Here is a 21,132-nt window from a genome sequence, read left to right on the forward strand (position 1 = left end):
AGGGGTCAGCAGGGCAGTGTACAGAGATCAGCAGGGCAGTGTACAGAGAACAGCAGGGCAGTGTACAGGGGTCAGCAGGGCAGTGTAGAGAGGTTGGCAGGGGAGTGTACAGGGATTAGCAGGGCAGTGTACAGAGGTCAGCAGGGCAGTGTACACGGATTAGCAGGGCAGTGTACAGAGGTCAGCAGGGCAGTGTACAGAGGTCAGCAGGGTAGTGTACAGGGGTTGGCAGGGCAGAGGATAGGGGACAGAAGAGCTGAGGACAGGCGATAACAGGGCAGAGGATAGGGGACAGAAGAGCTGATGGCAGTGGACAGCACGTTGGAAGACAGGGGACACAACTGGCAGGGCAGAGCACAGGAGTCACTGCTGGTAGGGCAGAGGACAGGGGTCACTTTTGGCAGGGAAGAGGACAGGGGTCACTTTGAGTAGGGCACTCAGAAGAGCTCCATCTCCCATTCCTGTACTGCACACAGCCAGGGCACAGACAACAGAGCTCTTCCTCCCCACACAGATAGCTTTGGCTTTGGGGGGCACAACTAAAATCTGGGGGGGGGGGAATAGCCCTTTCTACCACCCCCCTAAATCTGGCCATGCTCTCAGGTAGCAACAGAAAGATGCTCTGTAATGTAGAACTGAATGGATACCGAGGTGCGCTCAGTATCAGAGGTCGTCACACTTGGGTTTGTTTATTAAAAGCTGTTTATTGTAGTTAATGATTCACAGGTAATGAATAGAGCCGACAAGTTTCGGGGGAAGTGCCCTCTCCTTCATCAAGGCTGGTATCAGAGCTAGTACTAGTGCAGTGATGGCGAACCTTTTTGAGCCCGAGTGCCCAAAACTGCAACACAAACCAACTTTTTTATTTCAAAGTGCCAACACTGCAATTAACCACTTGCCTACCTGGACACATTGACAGACGGCACTGATCGGTGGCACTGATGGGCAGCACTGATGGGCGACACTGCTGGGCACTGACAGGTGGCACTGCTGGGCAGCACTGACAGGTGGCACTGCTGGGCAGCGCTGACAGGTGACACTGCTGGGCACTGATGGGTGACACTGCTGGGCACTGATGGATGACACTGCTGGGCATCATTGTTGGGTGGCACTGATGGGCAGCACTGATGGGCGACACTGCTGGGCACTGACAGGTGGCACTGCTGGGCAGCACTGACAGGCGACACTGCTGGGCACTGATGGGTGACACTGCTGGGCACTGATGGATGGCACTGCTGGGCATCATTGATGGGTGGCACTGTTGGGCAGCACTGATGGGCGATACTGCAGGGCACTGACATGTGGCACTGCTGGGCAGCACTGACAGGTGGCACTGCTGGGCAGCACTGACAGGCGACACTGCTGGGCACTGATGGATGGGACTGCTGGGCATCATTGATGGATGGCACTGATGGGCAGCACTGATGGGCGACACTGCTGGGCCCTGACAGGCGACACTGCTGGGCACTGATGGATGACACTGCAAGCAATCTCACCTCTGGCAGCGTCGGTGTGGCTTCCAACCCAGCAGCTCATTCCCATCCACGCTGAACACGTTACCCCTGGCCCCGGAGCAGTGTGGGAGCAGTGTGGGAGCCTCTTCCTCTCTTCCGCGCCCATCCCCGGGTACATCACCCCTGGTGCCAGAGCCGCATTGGAGCCGTTTTCTCTCGTCCACGCCCACCCTGGCCCCAGAGACATGTGGGAAATGTAGTTTGATGGGGATCCAGTGTGGACGAGATCTGGATGGCCGGTCCATGCGCGCTCATCATCCTCTTCTTCCTGGCGTGCCCACTGAGATGGCTCTGCGTGCCAGCTCTGGCACGCGTGCCATAGGTTCGCCATCACTGTACTAGTGATTAAAGGGGAGACACTTCCCCCAAAACTCGTCGGCTCTATTCATTACCTGTGAATCATTAACTACAATAAACAATGTTTAATAAACAAACCCAAGTGTTACGACCTCCAATACTGAGCGCACCTCGGTATCCATCCAGCTATAAGCTCCCTGTGTTTAGGTGGTCTTCCTTAAAACCCAATAACATACCTGCCAACCTATTTGGCTCCTATACCTGCAGGTACATTAGATAGTAAGCTCCATTGGGGAAATATATAAATGGTTCAATAGAGATAATAAATACCCATCCACACAATTTACTTTATATTAGGATATTTTTTTTTTTTTTAAATATAATTGCAACCTGACATAGACAGCCCACTTCCTCAGAGGCCAGGCTGTCATGGACCCTCCCAATTCTATGATTGGACAGTGACTCTCTGTCACTCTGCTATCTCCTCCTATCAGCATGCTCCTAGTCAGGACATGAACTGATTGGCTACTTGTGCTGCTACTTCCGCTCCCAGTCAGAGCTCTACTGTACAGGGACTGGGAGAGGCTGATAACGGGTCATAATCAGGTACTGGCATTTAAAAAAAAAAATGTAACAATGTATTCATTATTGCAGACATTTGTGTCTTTTACATCTGCCTGGAGTCCAGCTTCATGGAGTGTCCTGTGCCGAATCCATCCACTGGCTGCACTGAGATTCTGGGGTCACCATACATATTACATTCTGACCATACAATCAGCTTTAGATTTAACAAAACTATTTAATATGTGGACCAACCTGATCTATCCAGTCAATCTATATCCAATCAGGAAGGGCCATGGCAATTCCAAAGGAGATTGTCCAATCAGATTATAATGTGTAGACATGTGCGGTTCGTTTCGTTCGGAATTCAAATTCTGACTAATTTTTTATTATTCAGACATTCTGATGTCTCCGAATTTCTGAATTACAATAGTAATGAATCCGAAATAATGAAACAAAGTCTGGATGAAATTCTAATTTGAATTAAATCAGACTCGAATTTGAATGAAATTCAAATATGAACAGAATAGACAATAAAAGAACAGAATGGAACATAAAAGAAAAGAACAGAATAGACAATAAAAGAATAGCATAGAATAGAAAAGAAATGAACAGAATAGACAAAAGAATAGAAAGGAATAGAATAGAATAGGAAAACAATAGTAAAGAATAGAACACAATGTAAAATAACAGAATATATCAGAATATAATAGAAAAGAATAGAATAGAACTGAAAAAACAATGGAATAAAGTAAAATAGAAAGCATATAACTGTCTTCAATAATTCAAATTTCGAATAGAATAGATAAGAATAGAAAAGAATAGAATGAAATAGAATATAACTGACTTTCAAAATGAGAATTTTGAATAGAATAAATTTGATTTTGAATAGAGTAGATTCAAACAAAATAGAAAAGAATAGAATGAAGTAGAAACAATATAACCGTCTTCTGAAATTAAACTCTTGAATAGAATAGATTAGAATAGAAAAGAATAGAACAAAATAGAAAGAATATAACTGTCTTCCAAAATTAGAACAGAATAGAAAAGAATAAAATAAAATAGAATATAACTGTCTTCTAAAATTCAAAATTCAAACAAAATGAATTTGAATAGAATAGTTTAGAATAGAAAGAAAAAGAATAGAATACAATAGAAAGAATATAACTGTCATCTGAAATGGAAATTTTGAACAGAATAAATTTGAATACAAGAGATTACAATAGAAAAGAATAGAATAGAACAGAATAAAATAGAAATAATATAACTTTCTTCCAAAATTAGAATTTTGAATAGAATAAATTTGATTTAGAATAGAGTAGATTAGAACAAAATAGAAAAGAATTGAATAAAATAGAAAGAATATAACTGTCTACTGAAATTCAAATTTGGAACAGAATAAGTTTGAACAGAATAGCTTAGAATAGAAAAGAGTAGAATAGAATAAAATAGAATATAACTGTCTTCCAAAATTAGAATTTCGAATAGAATAAATTTGATTTCAAATAGAGTAAATTATAACAGAATAGAAAAGAATAGAATAAAATAGAATATAACTGTGTTCTGAAATTCAAATTTTGAACAGAATAAATTTGAATAGAATAGCTTAGAATAGAAAGGAAAAGAATAGAAAAGAATAGAATAAAATAGAAAGAATATAACTGTCTTCTGAAAGTCAAATTTTGAACAGAATAAATTCGCATAGAATAGCTCAGATTAGAGAAGAAAAGAACAGAATAGAACAGAATAAAATGGAAATAATATAACTTTCTTCCAAAACTAGAATTTCATATAGAAAATTAATTTTCATTTCAATTAGAGTAGATTAGAACAGAATAGAAAAGAATAGAATAAAAGAGAATATAACTCCTCTTCTAAAATTCAAATTTCAAACAGAATAAATTCGAATAGAATAGCTTAGATTAGAAAAGAAAAGTTTAAAATAGAACAGAATAAAATGGAAATAATATAACTTTCTTCCGAAATTAGAATTTCAAACAGAATAAATTTGAATAGAATAGCTTAGAACAGAATAGAAAAGAATAGACTAGAACAGAATAAAATATAAATAATATAACCTTCTTCCAAAATTAGAATTTCAAACAGAATAAATTTGTATAGAATAGCTTAGAATAGAAAGGAAAAGAATAGAAAAGAATAGAATAAAATAGAAAGAATATAACTGTCTTCTGAAAGTCAAATTTCGAACAGAATAAATTCGAATAGAATAGCTTAGATTAGAAAAGTATAGAATAGAACAGAATAAAATGGAAATAATATAACTTTATTTCGAAATTAGAATTTCAAACAGAATAAATTTGAATAGAATAGCTTAGAACAGAATAGAAAAGAAAAGAATAGACTAGAACAGAATAAAATAGAAATAATATAACCTTCTTCCGAAATTAGAATTTCAAATTTGATTTTGAATAGAGTAGATTAGAACAGACTAGAAAAGAATAGATTAAAATAGAGAAAAACAATAGAATAGAATTCAATAGAACAGAAAGAATATAACCGTCTTCCAAAATTCGAATTTCGAAAAGAATTAATTCAAATTAGAATACATTAGAACAGAATAAAATAGCATATAACTGTCTTCTGAAATTAAAATTTTGAACAGAATACATTTGAATAGAATAGCTTAGAATAGAATAGAAAAGAATAGACTAGAACAGAATAAAATAGAATATAACCGTCTTCCGAAATTCGAAAAGAATGAATTCAAATTAGAATACAATAGAATAGAAAAGAATAGAATAGGAAAAAAACTATAAAACAGAATAGAATGAAATAGAAGGACTATAACCTTCTTCCGAAATTAGAATTTCAAATAGAATAAATTTGATTTTGAATAGAGTAGATTAGAACAGACTAGAAAAGAATAGATTAAAATAGAGAAAAACAATAGAATAGAATTCAATAGAACAGAAAGAATATAACCGTCTTCCAAAATTCGAATTTCGAAAAGAATGAATTCAAATTAGAATACATTAGAATAGAATAAAATAGCATATAACTGTCTTCTGAAATTAAAATTTTGAACAGAATACATTTGAATAGAATAGCTTAGAATAGAATAGAAAAGAATAGACTAGAACAGAATAAAATAGAAAGAATATAACCGTCTTCCAAAATTCGAAAAGAATGAATTCAAATTAGAATACATTAGAATAGAAAAGAATAGAATAGAATAGGAAAAAAAAACTATAAAACAGAATAGAATGAAATAGAAGGACTATAACCGTCTTCTGAAATTTGAATTTCGAACAGAAAAAAATTGGAATTCAAATGCCAAATTGAATCTAATCGGATTTGAAATGAAACGAATTGTGAAAATGAAGTGAATGAATTTAGCGAACCGAAATGATGTAAATGACGAATCGAACCGAAGCAAATGTTTTCGTCCTGCACATGTCTAGCAATGTGTGGTGAGATTTGCTGGGCGATTGGGCCAAGAACGGGATCACATAGATATAGGAGGCTGACCATTGTAATAACAGATGACCATCCAGTTGCCTACCCCCCCTCCCCCGCCCTGCCCATGGGGCTGGTTGGTTTGGCGATTATTGGGGGGTGCGGACCGTTCTCTTCTGATCCTCGCTCTCCGGCACACAAAGCGTTTTGTCAGTTAGCGGCCCCCGGGTTGGTTCAGTGAATGTAGTTACCATGGAGCCCGAGAAATCCGGCAACCTTCACAAATCCGAACATCTTTCATCCCGGCTCTAATTGGAAAGTTTGCTGAGCCGCAGGGCGGGGGGTGAGGTGCCATCATTAACCTTCTCTCTGCTGGAAGAAACAAGGCGTAATCAGGCTCCCAGCCCTCGGAAAGTGCAGACGTGATCCGTACCAAGTGAACTGTCTGCGTCCGGAGCAGGGGCGGACTGACAACTCATGGGGCCCCTGGGCAATAGGGGATCATGGGGCCCCTGTGTCTTCACCCACACTCAAACCACACCCAAAAAAGCCTATGAAAGGTACCAGGGGCATCTCAAGGGGCCCCTTACTGACCCTGGGGCCCTTGTTTCCGAATAGTCAGTCCGCCCCTGGTCCGGAGACCCTCGTAGGAGCGAACAGCGCCGGTGCTGACCATCTGCATGTTCAGGGGACAGATCTGGCTGCTGGCCGTACGCATACGATGTGTGCATGGGACCGTGCGCACGAAGGAGCCCGAAACATACAAAAGTCGAAAAAAAAAAAAGATTTTATGTATAAGTTTACACTTGCAGTTGTGGGGTGGTAAAAACAGGCAGTTGAGCCATGTTTTTACTGCCCTCCCAAGTATCCACCACCCCTTAAGCTACAAAGGCAACCGGACAGGGTTGTATACTGGCCGTGGTCCAGGGGCGGACTGACCATTTGGAAACTGGGGTACTGCCTGAGGGCCTGGGGTCAGTAAGGGGCCCCATGAGATGCCCCTGGTACCTTTTTCATAGGCTTTTTTGAGTTTGGGCAAGGACACAGGGGCCCCATGATCCCCTATTGCCCGGGGGCCCCATGAGTTGTCAGCCCGCCCCTGCCGTGGGCACAATGCTTTGAGGTGCGACAAGAATGATACCCCCTGTCGTGTTCGGCGGTAACTCCTGCTGACTGTTCGAGTGAATAGGGTTGTGCCGCAACCGCCCTGAAGCCACGTGCAGTGCACCCAGTTGTGGTGCGGCGGTGCAGACTTTTAGGGGTCATAACAGGTGGTGAGGAGGCTACATAATGCCCTCTGAAAAGCGATCCACTGCAGATCGCTCCTCAGGGGGCAAAGCTAATGTGAATGGATGCTAATAATATGTATGATGCCCGTGGATGGCTGCTACAGAGCATAAAAATCATACCTTGCTGCATGCCGGATTTCCAGGTGTGGTTGTGGCAGTAAAGGGTTCCAGTCGCATCCCCACCCCCTCCTCGCCCATCCACCAAAAGCCTCCTTTCTTTTTCACAGAATACAAGGTGTTCTGTGAATGGAGGAGAAGAGATCGTATTGCATACCCGCCCCTCTTCTCCCCTCCCATTCATCATTTCACAGAATACGAGGCATTGCTTGAATGAAGAGATCATGTTGTATACCTGCCCCTCTATCCCTCTCATCCATTCACTTTTCCCCAGAATACAAGTAATTCTCTGAATAGAGGAGAAGAGATCATGTCAAAACCTTGTATTCTGTGAAAAAAGACAAGGCTTTTAGTGAATAGGTGAGGAAGGAGTAGACTGCCACGGCCATTTCTCTTCTCCCTGCAGCACCCGGAAATACAGAGCTTTGTGTCGGAACTGGCTTACAGGAAAGGCTTGGTTCCTTGCTGCTCCTCTGAAAAGTGATCCCCAATGGATTGCTTTTCAGGGGGCATTTGTCGGGCAGCTGAGAGGCGATATGATGCCTCCTCACTGCCTGATTTAGCCCCCAAAAGCTTGCAGCCCGATGTTGTCAGACATGATTGCAGCATGGCTCCATTCGCTGGAATGCGCTGAACATGTCGGGGTAGAGGTTGTGTGCCAGGCAGCCCGGCCTCCATCGCAGCAAAAGGATGATGGCGGGGGGGGGGGGGGGTTGGGGTTCAACAGACTAGTTTTTTATGGCCCTCAGCTGAACGAGTCCCCAGGGTATGATTCTTATATTATGCTGCAGCCCTCCACACACACAGTACACATTATTATCCTGCTACCGTTCTATTATTATAATGTTACATTGTATCTAGAATGTATGTAGAAATTATTATTATTATTATACAGGATTTATATCGTGACAACAGATTGCACAGCGCTTTACAGAATGAAGGCAGATACTACAGGTACAATACAATCTGCTACAAGAGGAATCTGCTCGTTAGAGCTCACATTATTATACCGATTATATTACTGTCTTAGGGATTACATTATCTCAAATGTTTTTTATTTAAATATAGTAATTAAAGTTCAAACAGACGGCCAGGAGGGGAACTAATACATTACTCATGAGCCTTCTAATATTGCTACAAAATCCGCTTGTTAAAAAATATAACAAGCAGATGGAAGCAAAATCTCCAAACAATTATTATCCCTCTACAAATCCGCCAAACAAAATGTGAAAGATATATAAAAGGCACAATATAAACCATATTAAACAAACGTCACAGAAATATCATTGATTATATGCTTGCGTTGGAAAAAAAAAACACCAAAAAAATATAAAAAAATAAAAAAATATAAATATTTATATATACGTACAATACATATACATACATACATACACACATTCAGTATATATATATATATATATATATATATATATATATATATATACAGTATAAAGAACACTAAAATAATATATATACACTGTATATATAGATATATATACAGGGGCGGACTGACCATTTAGGCACTTGGGCATTGCCCTAGGGCCCAGGGTCAATAGATGCTGCTGGTAACTTTCATAGGCTTTTTTAGGTGTGGTTTGAGTGCGGGCGAGGAGACAGGGGCCCCATGATTTCCTATTGCCTGGGGGCCCCCTGAGTTGTCAGTCCGCCCCTGTACATATATATATATATAGTATAAATAAAATATTATTTATTTATATATATATATATATATATATATAAATACACAGTGTATATATATATATATATATATATATATATATATATATATATATATATATATATATACAGAGTATAAAAAACACTCCAAAAAAAATTATATATATATTTTTTTTTATTCCAATGTTTTTTATACTGTGTGTATGTGTGTATATATATATGGTTTTATTTTTTTTAATTTCAATGTTTTTTTATACTGTGTGCATATATATATATATATATATATATATATATATATATATATATATATACTGAATATGTGTATATATGTACATATATATATACAGTATACAGTATAAAATATATATATATATAAATACAGATATTTATTTTTATGTTTATTTTTTTTTATTTTTCTGTATTTGTTCCTATTGGGATGATAAGCAGGTGCATGGTGCATTTTATACACATTTTACCTATGGCACCACTCATACTCATCGAAGATGCACTTTATGAAAAATGCAAGAGGAATGCTGCAAGCAGGAGCCTCTAAAACACACCATAGGAGACACATGGTACTGTGGAAACCCATGCAGTTTTAGGCCTCATGCACACCGGATGTTCTTTCCTCCCCTGGATGCCTTTGCTCCAGTAGCGCTAGCATTAATGCACGTTTGGTGTTTTTTTTGGCCAAACACGCCTCTCCTGAACGCACTGGTGGTGCCTCTAAATGCATGTAAATGCCTATATGTTCAAGGAGACATAGATATACACAGAGGGGCGTTTAGAGTCAGAAGAAAAGTCAAACATCTTTAAAAGTGACATTTTTGAAATCCTGCTTACATGAGGCTTTAAATTCCTAAAATGCAGAGGTACTGCATATATGGCCCCAAGAGCCACAAAGAGCCATAAGTAGCCTCTGTCATTTCACAGAAAGCAAGCAGACGCCTCTTTTATGCACTATAGGAGACACATAGGTAGCGTGGAAAGCCATGTGGTTTACATGCAGTTTTAGGTGTCTAAAGCACAGAGGTATACCTGGACCCCAATAACCAAATAGGAGTCTCTAAAATGTACCCTAGGAGATGCATGGATACATGTGGAAACCCCTGTGGTTTATGCACAGTTTTAGATATCTAAAGCACAGAGGTAGACAACAGCCCCAGGAGCCACAAAGAACCCATAGATAGCCTCTGATATTTCACAGAAAACAAGCAGGAGCCTCTACAGTGCACCATAGGAAGTGTGAAAACCCACGTGGTCTGTGTTCAGTTATAGATGTCTAAAGTGCGGAGATATACAAGTGCTTAGGTCCCCAACAACTCAAGGGAGGCCATAGGTAGCCTTTGTTATTACACAAAAGGCAAGCAGGGGCCTCCTAAACACACCATAGGAGACACATAAGTATATGGAAACCCATGCGGTTTACATGCAGTTTTAGATGCCTAAAGCACATGGGTCCAAGAGCCATGAAGAGGTACATATGGGTCCAAGAGCCATGAAGAGGTACATATGAGTCCAAGAGCCATGAGGAGGTACACATGATGGGTCCAAGAGCTACGAGGAGGTACACAAGGGTCCAAGAGCAACAAGGAGGTACATGTAGGTCCAAGAGCCACGAGGAGGTATGCATGAGTCCAAGAGCCATGAGGAGGTACACATGGGTCCAAGAGCCACGAGGAGGTACCTGTGGATCCAAGAGCCACGAGGAGGTACCTGTGGGTCCAAGAGCCACGAGGAGGTACCTGTGGGTCCAAGAGCCACGAGGAGGTACCTGTGGATCCAAGAGCCACGAGGAGGTACCTGTGGATCCAAGAGCCACGAGCAGGTACCTGTGGGTCCAAGAGCCACGAGCAGGTACACGTGGGTCCAAGAGCCACGAGGAGGTTATGGGCATCCTCTGTCATTCCACAGAAAGGCCGCACTTTATCCAGTTGGGTTCAGATGTAAATAAGTGAACAGATCATAAGAATGCGTCCCGCAGGAAGTAAAAAATCTGACTGCCCCCCCCCCCCCCTCTAGCTGTCCGAGGTGAAGCAGCCATGTAAGAGGCATACAGGGGAGCCATAGAGGATGATATTGGGGACTATTCTCCGTTTCCCGGAGTGGAGTCATGTACGGACGCATCAATCCCGGCGCGGTGGTTTTCGCTGTGACTCACCCTGTCCCGTAACCACTTATTAGAAAAAAGTTTAACACCCTGACTCAGCACACGTACACGTCTATCCGATCTGACATGTGTACACATGATCCACGTATTAACCCTTCAGTAACCCACAGAGAAGGAACAATAAAGAGTCAGTGCAACACTTAACAGTCCTCCCATCTGCATCTGCTTTCCCCTGCAGAAGAATGGCGCCATCATTGTTCAGGCATCATCCAGGGTCACATCTACTTCCCAGACTGAGATGCCATCACACAATCATAGAAATCCTGGTGCCTGTGCAGGCCTTGGCTGTGTTCACAAGTTTCAGATCAGCCCCTGACGCAGCCTCTCATCTTGCTACAATGTTACAATGTTGCAGTCTAATCACAAGGAGAGAGAGGAGACTGAGGAAATGCTTCCTCCTGCCTGCAGCAGACTGATGTCATCAGCCCAGCCTAGCCAAAAGTCACTGAGTAAGAGATGAGTTCAAGGTGGAGCTTTTCTGAAATGTACATTGTGACATTCATTTATAGCTGCAGACTTGTAATTTGCTGAAAGGTCCAATTTATGGGGTCCGTTCACACCAGGTGAGACTGTGGTGGGTGGTTATTCCAGTACAGTCCCACCACGCCCACAAAACATTACAAAATGTTCGGTGTGGTCAGTTCACAAAAATGCATGTAGTACTTTTTTCCAGCGCAGAGTAGTCACTGCATGCCATCTGTTAGAAATGTATGATTTGTCACTGTCTGACATTTCAATAAAGATCATTGAAAAAAAAAGTAGTGAACAGTGAGATGTGCTTGGATCTGCGCATCAGCACTGCCTGCACCGCAACGCGCATCAAGCAACGCTGTGCCTGGTGTAAATGGGCCCTTGACCACTTGGCCTCCTGGAAGATCCCTTTCATGACCAGGGCATTTGTTTTTGCTATTCAGCACTGTGCACATTAAGTGGTAATTGTGCTGTCATGCAACACTGTACCCAAATGACATTTATATAATTTTTTTCACACAAATAGAACTTTCATTTGGTGGTATTTGGTCACCACTGGGCTTTTTTATTTTTATTATATAAATGAAAAAAACGATTTAAAAAAAAAAAGAAAAATTCTACTTTCTGTTATAAAACATATCCAAGAAAGAAATAATCTAATTTCTGCATAAATTGCAGTTAAAATGTATTCTGTTACATGTCTTTGGTAAGAAAAAAATCTGAATAAGTGTATATTGATTTGTTTACGCCAAAGTTATAGTTATAGCGCCAAAGTTATAGCTTGGGTACAACCAGCCCGTCCATAGATGAATAAAATCTCGATCAGCTTGGTACAACCAGGCCATCCATAGATGAATCAAATCTCGATCAGCTTGGGTACAACCAGCACGTCCTCAGATGAATCAAATCTCGATCAGCTTGGGTACAACCAGCCCGTACGTAGATGGATCAAATCTCGATCAGCTTGGGTACAACCAGCCCTTCCATAGATGAATCAAATCTCGATCAGCTTTGGGTACAATCAGCCCGTCCGTAGATGGATCAAATCTCGATCAGCTTGGGTACAACCAGCCCTTCCATAGATGAATCAAATCTCGATCAGCTTGGGTACAACCAGCCCGTACGTAGATGAATCAAATCTCGATCAGCTTGGGCACAACCAGCCCGTCCGTAGATGGATCAAATCTCAATCAGCTTGGGTACAACTAGCCCATCCATAGATGAATCAAATATCGATCAGCTTGGGTACAACCAGCCCATCTATAGATGAATCAAATCTCAATCAGCTTGGGTACAACCAGCCCCCCCGTAGATGGATCAAATCTCAATCAGCTTGGGTACAACCAGCCCATCCCTAGATTAATCAAATCTCGATCAGCTTGGGTACACACAGCCCATCCCTAGATGAATCAAATCTCGATCAGCTTGGGTACAAACAGCCCGTCCCTAGATGAATCAAATCTCGATCAGCTTGGGTACAACAGCCCGTCCGTAGATGGATCAAATCTCGATCAGCTTGGGTACAACCAGCCCTTCCATAGATGAATCAAATCTCGATCAGCTTGGGTACAACCAGCACGTCCTCAGATGAATCAAATCTCGATCAGCTTGGGTACAACCAGCCCGTCCCTAGATGAATCAAATCTCGATCAGCTTGGGTACAACCAGCCCGTCCGTAGATGGATCAAATCTCAATCAGCTTGGGTACAACCAGCCCATCCATAGATGAATCAAATATCGATCAGCTTGGGTACAACCAGCCCCTCCGTAGATGGATCAAATCTCAATCAGCTTGGGTACAACCAGCCCATCCCTAGATGAATCAAATCTCGATCAGCTTGGGTACAAACAGCCCGTCCCTAGATGAATCAAATCTCGATCAGCTTGGGTACAACCAGCCCATCCCTAGATTAATCAAATCTCAATCAGCTTGGGTACAACCAGCCCGTCCCTAGATGAATCAAATCTCGATCAGCTTGGGTACAACCAGGCCGTCCATAGATGAATCAAATCTCGGCCAATCCCCGCTGAACCAGCAGAGATTCAATCCGTCTGTGGCTTACTTTACTACTCGGGGATTGCATTGTTCTCAGCGGGTCAACTATTTCCTAGGAATTGATTTACTAAAGGCAAATAGACCGTGCACTGTGCAAGTGCAGGTGATCCAGAACTAGGTGAAGCTTCACTTTGCAAAGAATACCCAATCACATGCCAGGAAAATTTTAAAAAGAACAAAAAAGCATGTTTGCTGGCACATGATTGGATGAAGGAAGTCAGCAGAGCTTCAGCTCATCTATTAAGCTCTTGAGCAACTGCACTTGCAAAGTGCTCAGTCTGTTTGCTTTGAGTAAATCTAACCCATAGACTTACATTCTGAGAAGGATCAGTAAAGCACAGCCAACGTGTAATGCAGCAAAGCAGGGGACAGAGTCTGGTGTCAGCAACTATGGGGGGCCCAATACACACCTATTCTTACCGTATATATATATAAATAGTATATAAAAAGCTGGTCTGGTTCAAACTTCAAAAATGTCCTAGAAAACCTTTCCCAGCCTAAGCAGGACTCACCTTACATTGGGCTGGTGGCCTAGGCATGCTGGGGCTTGTAGTGCACATGAGGTCGGAGGTGCCAGGCGGTCCAGGCTTGGATTATCGGGAGCCGTGTGTGCGATTCTCACCTCTCCGCCATTCCCCGCCATGTAAACAGCCGACGGGACAAAGTCCGCACAGCTCACAATCTAATTTTAGCATCTGAGCTTGGTGATAAAAACTGAGAATCTCCCACATACGCCCCCCCCCTGTACTGTGTAATATACAGATCATACAGGGCCCCCCCCCGTACTGTGCATTATACAGATCATACAGGGCCCCCCCCATACTGTGTATTATACAGATCATACAGGACCCCCCCTTACTGTGTATTATACAGATCACACAGGGCCCCCCCCATACTGTGTATTATACAGATCATACAGGACCCCCCCTTACTGTGTATTATACAGATCATACAGGGCCCCCCCCCCCTGTACTGTGTAATATACAGATCATACAGGGCCCCCCCCGTACTGTGCATTATACAGATCATACAGGGCCCCCCCGTACTGTGTATTATACAGATCACACAGGGCCCCCCCCCGTACTGTGTATTATACAGATCATACAGGGCCCCCCCATACTGTGTATTATACAGATCATACAGGGCCCCCCCATACTGTGTATTATACAGATCATACAGGGCCCCCCCGTACTGTGTATTATACAGATCATACAGGACCCCCCCCCCGTACTGTGTATTATACAGATCATACAGGGCCACCCCGTACTGTGTATTATACAGATCATACAGGCCCCCCCCATACTGTGTATTATACAGATCATACAGGGCTCCCCCATACTGTGTATTATACGGATCATACAGGGCCCCCCCGTACTGTGTATTATACAGATCATACTGGGCCCCCCCGTACTGTGTATTATACAGATCATACTGGACCCCCCCCCGACTGTGTATTATACAGATCATACAGGGCCCCCCGTACTGTGTATTATACAGATCATACAGGCCCCCCCCCATACTGTGTATTATACAGATCATACAGGTCCCCCCCATACTGTGTATTATACAGATCATACAGGCCCCCCCCCCGTACTGTGTATTATACAGATCATACAGGCCCCCCCCATACTGTGTATTATACAGATCATACAGGTCCCCCCGTACTGTGTATTATACAGATCATACAGGCCCCCCCCCGTACTGTGTATTATACAGATCATACAGCCCCCCCCCCATACTGTGTATTATACAGATCATACAGCCCCCCCCCATACTGTGTATTATACAGTTCATACAGGCCCCCCCCATACCGTGTATTATACAGATCATACATCCCCCCCCATACTGTGTATTACACAGTTCATACAGCCCCCCCCCATACTGTGTATTATACAGTTCATACAGCCCCCCCCCATACTGTGTATTATACAGTTCATACAGGCCCCCCCCCCATACTGTGTAATATACAGATCATACAGGCCCCCCCCCATACTGTGTATTATACAGATCATACAGCCCCCCCCCCCCCATACTGTGTATTATACAGATCATACAGGCCCCCCCCCCCATACTGTGTAATATACAGATCATACAGCCCCCCCCATACTGTGTATTATACAGATCATACAGGGCCCCCCGTAATGTGTAATATACAGATCATACAGGACCCCCCCGTACTGTGTATTATACAGAGATAGCTGGGAGCAATGTAACTGAAATGAGTGCAGCACAGGCAGAGACCACTTGTAGTGTGTTAGAACTACAGATCCCCAACCCCAGCTCTTAACATAGAGGAGAGGTGTTCTGTAGTCTTCAGAGATAGCTAGAAACAATTTAACTGATAAAAGCGCATCACAGACAGAGAGAGATCAAAAAATTGTGTTAGAACTATGGAATATCCCCCTCTTCTCCATATCATGGAGGGAAGTGTTTTGTAGTCCCCAGAGAGAGCTGGGTAACTGATAAGAGTGCAGAACAGAGCACAGGAAGTGTGTTAGAATTACAGAATACCCCACCTCCTCTCCATAACCTAGGGGGAGGTGTTTTGTAGTCTTTAGAGATAGCTTGGAACAATGTAACCTGTAAGAGTGTTAGAACTACAGAATATTCCTACACTTTCCCATATTTATTACAGGTGCCTACATAGCGCTGTCAATTTATGCAGCACTTTACATATATATTGCACATTCACATCAGTCCCTAACCCTCAAGGGGAGTACAATCTAAGGTCCCTAACCCTCAAGGGGAGTACAATCTAAGGTCCCTAACCCTCAAGGGGCATACAATCTAAGGTCCCTAACCCTCAAGGGGCGTACAATCTAAGGTCCCTAACTCACATTCATACATACACATACTAGGGACAATTTAGACAGGAGCCAATTCACCTACCAGCATGTCTTTGGAGTGTGGGAGAAACTGGAGTACCTGGAGGAAACCCATGCAGGCACAGGGAGAACATGCAAACTCCAGGCAGGTGGTGCTGTGGTTGGGATTTGAACCAATGACCCAAGTACTGCCAGGTGGAAGTGCTAACCATTTAGCCACTGTGCTGCCCACAACAGCCATACATCCTAACATAGGGGGGAGGTGTTCTGTAGTCCCCAGAGATAGTTGATTACAATGGAACTGCTAGGAGTGCAGCACACGTAGAGAACCCAAGATTTCTGGCAGGATCAAAGTAATGTAACAAAACCCTCTTTAGGAGACCAAAGGGGAGCAAATAAAAGAAATTAATTGTTTGGGTTTGCCTACACTAGAATGTATATTATAAATGACAATATTCCAGAGCTTGTCTGCGGGGTGCAGGGCAACAGTATGCCCGCTGGTGGGCACAAGACTGGCACGACACACTGATGTCCACCGATCTCCTAACCCTGATGTATGTTGTGAAGACCACACAGCATTGATCTAATGCTGTGTGGTCTTCACAACATACATCAGGGTTAGGAGAAATATATTATTATCATTAACAGCGTCTGCGCCGCCCTATAGCAGAAATACTGCTACAGGGCACCAGTGGTGCGCAAAATCACGTATATATACATGTGATTTCGCATTTCCAGGTAGGGGAATTCTACAGCCTTGGCTGTCAATCAACGATGATTACTCGCTGGTGCCCGGTGATTGCCGAGATCTCTCCCCTGTCAGCTCCTGCACACTGCCTTCTCTTTCCATGCATTCCTAGAATCTCCGCAAGCTTTGCAACTCCTGCTTCATTTCTAAGGACTACATATCCCATGGTACCTTGCTGCCTGCAGGCAGTGATCCCTGTATTGACTCCGCCTCCTGAAACTCCTCCTCCCCCGAGTCAGGCTCTGTGAAATGTGTGACATGGCAGTGCCAATTCACAGGACCTACCACACACAGCATACAGTTAACCCTCATGTTAACCCCTTCCTGCCCAGTGCCATTAGTACAGTGTCAGTGCTTTTTATTAGTACTGATCACTGTATTGGTGTCACTGGGGATGTCAGTGACACCAAGTCAGTTCCCCCCAGTGTCAGAATAGTCCCGCTATAAGTCGTTGATCGCCGCCATTACTAGTAAAAGTATAAAATAATAAAAAAAAATCCCAGTATCTATACCGCCATTTGTAAACGCTATAACTTTCACGTAATTTACACGTATTGGGAATGTTTTTAGCAAAGACATGGAGCAGAATACATTTTGGCCTAAATTTATGACGAAATTTGATTTTTTAAATGTTTTATGTTTAATAGCAAAAAGTCAAAAATACTGTTTTTTTCTCAAAATTGTCGGTCGATTCTTTTTTCATAGCACCAAAAATAAAACTGCACAAGCGATCAAATACCACCAAAATAAATCTCAGTTTGTGGGGAAAAAAGGAACGTAAATTTCATTTGGGTGCAGCGTTGCGTGACCGCATAATTGTCTGCTAAATTAACGCAGCGCCGTATCGCAAAAAATGGCCTGGTCAGGAAGGGGGGGGGGGGGAATCATCAGGAGGGCAAGGGGTTAACAACAAGCATTATATTATTATGGTGATTTATTTATTGCCTCTTTGTTTATAAACACAAGGTACAGGATACAGAAGCTTTGATCTCTGCTGAAGCTGACCCAACCATGTAAATCCCGCTGCCTGAGCGGTCCATGGCCTGAGGTTTGGTGTCTCTTCACTTTTACTGTCCCCATTACCCATGATTCTGACATTAAAGTGGACCTGTCATTACGAATAAACTCCTGACATATTCCAATACACAGTAACAGTAAAAAGCTGCCCTCCCCCACGTGGAAGAAAAATCTATTTAAAATCTATTTTTAAAATATTCTTCCCAAATATATTGACATATATTTGAAACACTACAAATTTGGCCGTATTCAATATATTTAAAAAATAAATGAATTATATATATATATATATATATATATATATATATACACATAAACTGTATGTTGAAATACGTTTTTTTATATATTAAAAAATATATGAAAAAATATTTTTAAAAATACTTTTTCAAATATATGTCTTTGAAAATACATTTAATCTACGTTTTTGGAACGCATTTACAAATTTATGTAAAAATATACGTTAAAATGACATTTTTATATGTTAAAAAAAATCTGAAGAATATATTTTAAAAAATATATATTTTTAAATATATGCCTTTAGAAAATATATTTAAATTTACATTTTTTAGAATACATAATAAAATATATTAGCGTAGGCCAATATATTGTAAATATATGTCAGATACATAATTGTTTTTCTAAATATATTGGAAATATATTTTTCTTCCATGTGGGCCAGCTCCAATCAGTAACTTTGCCTAGGCTGGGATGATGTCATCATTTGCTGCAGGTGGTAGGAGGCATTTCCTCAGTATCCTCTCCCTCCAGTGATCAGACTGCAACATTGTAATTTTGCAGCAAGTCCCAAGGTGAAAGGCTGCAGCACAAGGTTGTTCGGCGTCAGACAAGAACTGCACAGGCACCAGGATTTACATGACTGTGAGTTTGCATCTCCAAAAAGCAGATGGTGGCCCTGGATGATGCCTGAACAAAGATGGCGCTGTCTTTCCGGAAAGAAAAGCCATTGAAGACATTGTCAAAGGGAAAAACTGTGAGCTCTGTGGAAGCATTTGCAGAACCCAATGGAGGTCTGTCCCCTTCAAAGGCTGAAGACTAATTGGTGCATGTGTGGGTTCCTGGACTCACAATTCCAATGGTGCAGGAGACGGCCAATCTGTGACCGGGAAGCGCCACTCCCAGGGCCCAGTGAACTGATTACCTTTGTGCTGGGCAATTTGTGACCTAAACTGTGCCATAAGGACTGCTTCGGGGCAATAATTTGGACCACAAGGACATGATATGGTGAGAGCTCAAATGCTCCAGCTGAAAATCAAAGCCTTCATAGCAAGACCACTGTGTACCTATTACTAAACTCAGTTGTAGCGCCCCCCACAGGACGGTGCCCTAGGTGACCACACTGGTTGTCCACAGAAAAGGTGTCATTATTTGAAATGATAGCAGACGGTTTTGGAGTGCGACAAGTGAACCTGGAATTCTGCAGTCTCTGGGGGTTCTGGTGGGAGCAGCGACAGACCAGCCTTATACAACACACAGCAACAATGATATCAGTGATATATACAGTATGTCTCATGTACAATGTATACAGGCAACCTACCTGCTCTGGTATTTCACACAGTACCAACTGTAGGCAGAGATGAAGGGTGCAGGGGAGTTTGAAATCAAGGAGTATAGAGAGGAATAAGGGGGCGCAGGGGAGAGATAATTCAGGGGGCAAGGGAGTGAGAAAGATCAGCGGTTGCAGGAGAGAGATCAGAGGGTGCAGAGGAGAGAGAGATAAGGGGGTGCAGGGGAGAGATAATTCAGGGGGGCAAGGGAGTGAGAGAGAGCAAGGAAAGGTGGTGCAGGTGAGAGATCAGGGGGTGCAGGGTTTATATTCAGAGGTATGAGGTGTGCAGGAGAGATAGAGGTCATGGGGTGCAGATAACGTGAAGATCATGTAGCACAGGAGTAACAGAGATCAAGCATGCAGTGCAGACAGTGTTCAGGGGGCACAGGGGAGACAGTGTTCAGGGGGCACAGGGGAGACAGTGCTCAGGGGGCACAGGGGAGACAGTGTTCAGGGGGCACAGGGGAGACAGTGCTCAGAGGGCACAGGGGAGACAGTGCTCAGGGGGAACAGGGCAGACAGTGTTCAGGGGGCACAGGGGAAAGAGTGTTCAGGGGGCACAGGGGAGACAGTGTTCAGGGGGCACAGTAGAGACAGTGTTAAGGGGCACAGGGGAGACAGTGCTCAGGGGGCACAGGGAGACAGTGTTCAGGGGGCACAGGAGAGACAGTGTTCAGGGGGCACAGGGGAGACAGTGTTCAGGGGGCACAGGGGAGACAGTGTCCAGGGGTGTTGGGAAGATAGAGATCAGGAGAGTGCAGGACCCAAAAAGAATAAAAGAGGGTAAAGTACTGTGTGGGTGCAAGGAAGGCAGATATTTGGGGTGCTGGGCAACAGGTAACTGGAAAAAACAGAGGAATCAGCAGTGAGAAAGAAAGGCAACAGTAGTTGGGGGGGGGGGGGGGGTTGGAGGCAGGTGGTCAGAGTAGCACCAAGTAGAGGAAGGCAATGCAGGTAGGAAGAACCCTGTAATAAAGGAAACGACAATCAGTTTTCAGGGGTGCAGGTGAGGTGAGGATCATAGGGTGAAGGAAGATCCACTGGTGAAATTGTGCAGGACAGCCAGCATTCAGGGTGGCATGGAGCAGAAGAGAGAGAGGCTCAGGAGATGCACATATCAGGGGTACAAAAGAGCCAAAGATCAGGGGGTGCAGGAGATGCAGAGATCAGGGGGCGCAGGGGATCCAGTGATCAGGAGTGCAGGGAATCCAGTAAGGGGTGCAGCGAATCCAGTGATCAGGGTTGCAGGGGATCCAGTCATCAGGGGTGCAGGGCATCCAGTGACCAGGGGTGCAGGGAATCCAATCATCAGGGGTCACAGGACAGTCAGTGATCACAAGGTGCATGAAGCTCAGTCTGATCAGAAGATCTTCAGAACTGCAGATCCAGGGACAGCTGGCTTCTGA

General features: G+C 43.1%; 1 protein-coding gene across 6 annotated transcripts in view; it reads right to left on the bottom strand.

Annotated features, from left to right (window-relative positions):
- Positions 1 to 21,132, bottom strand: part of STON2 (stonin 2) — a 112,319-nt gene extending 91,187 nt beyond the window's left edge. For 2 of the 6 annotated variants that reach the window (XM_089654815.1, XM_089654813.1), the window contains exons 1-2: positions 14,082 to 14,232; positions 6,041 to 6,161 (exon numbers count right to left, since the gene is read on the bottom strand). The gene's annotated coding sequence lies outside the window, so the exon portion shown is untranslated. Of the gene's footprint in view, positions 1 to 6,040; positions 6,162 to 14,081; positions 14,238 to 19,714 lie in introns of those variants that run through there. The other 4 variants (XM_089654816.1, XM_089654811.1, XM_089654814.1 and 1 more) reach the window with 3 other exon arrangements.

The sequence above is a fragment of the Staurois parvus genome, unplaced genomic scaffold, assembly GCF_062004578.1.
Source record: "Staurois parvus isolate SC_StPar_1 unplaced genomic scaffold, SC_StPar_1.0 ptg000801l, whole genome shotgun sequence".
Lineage (NCBI taxonomy): Eukaryota > Metazoa > Chordata > Amphibia > Anura > Ranidae > Staurois > Staurois parvus.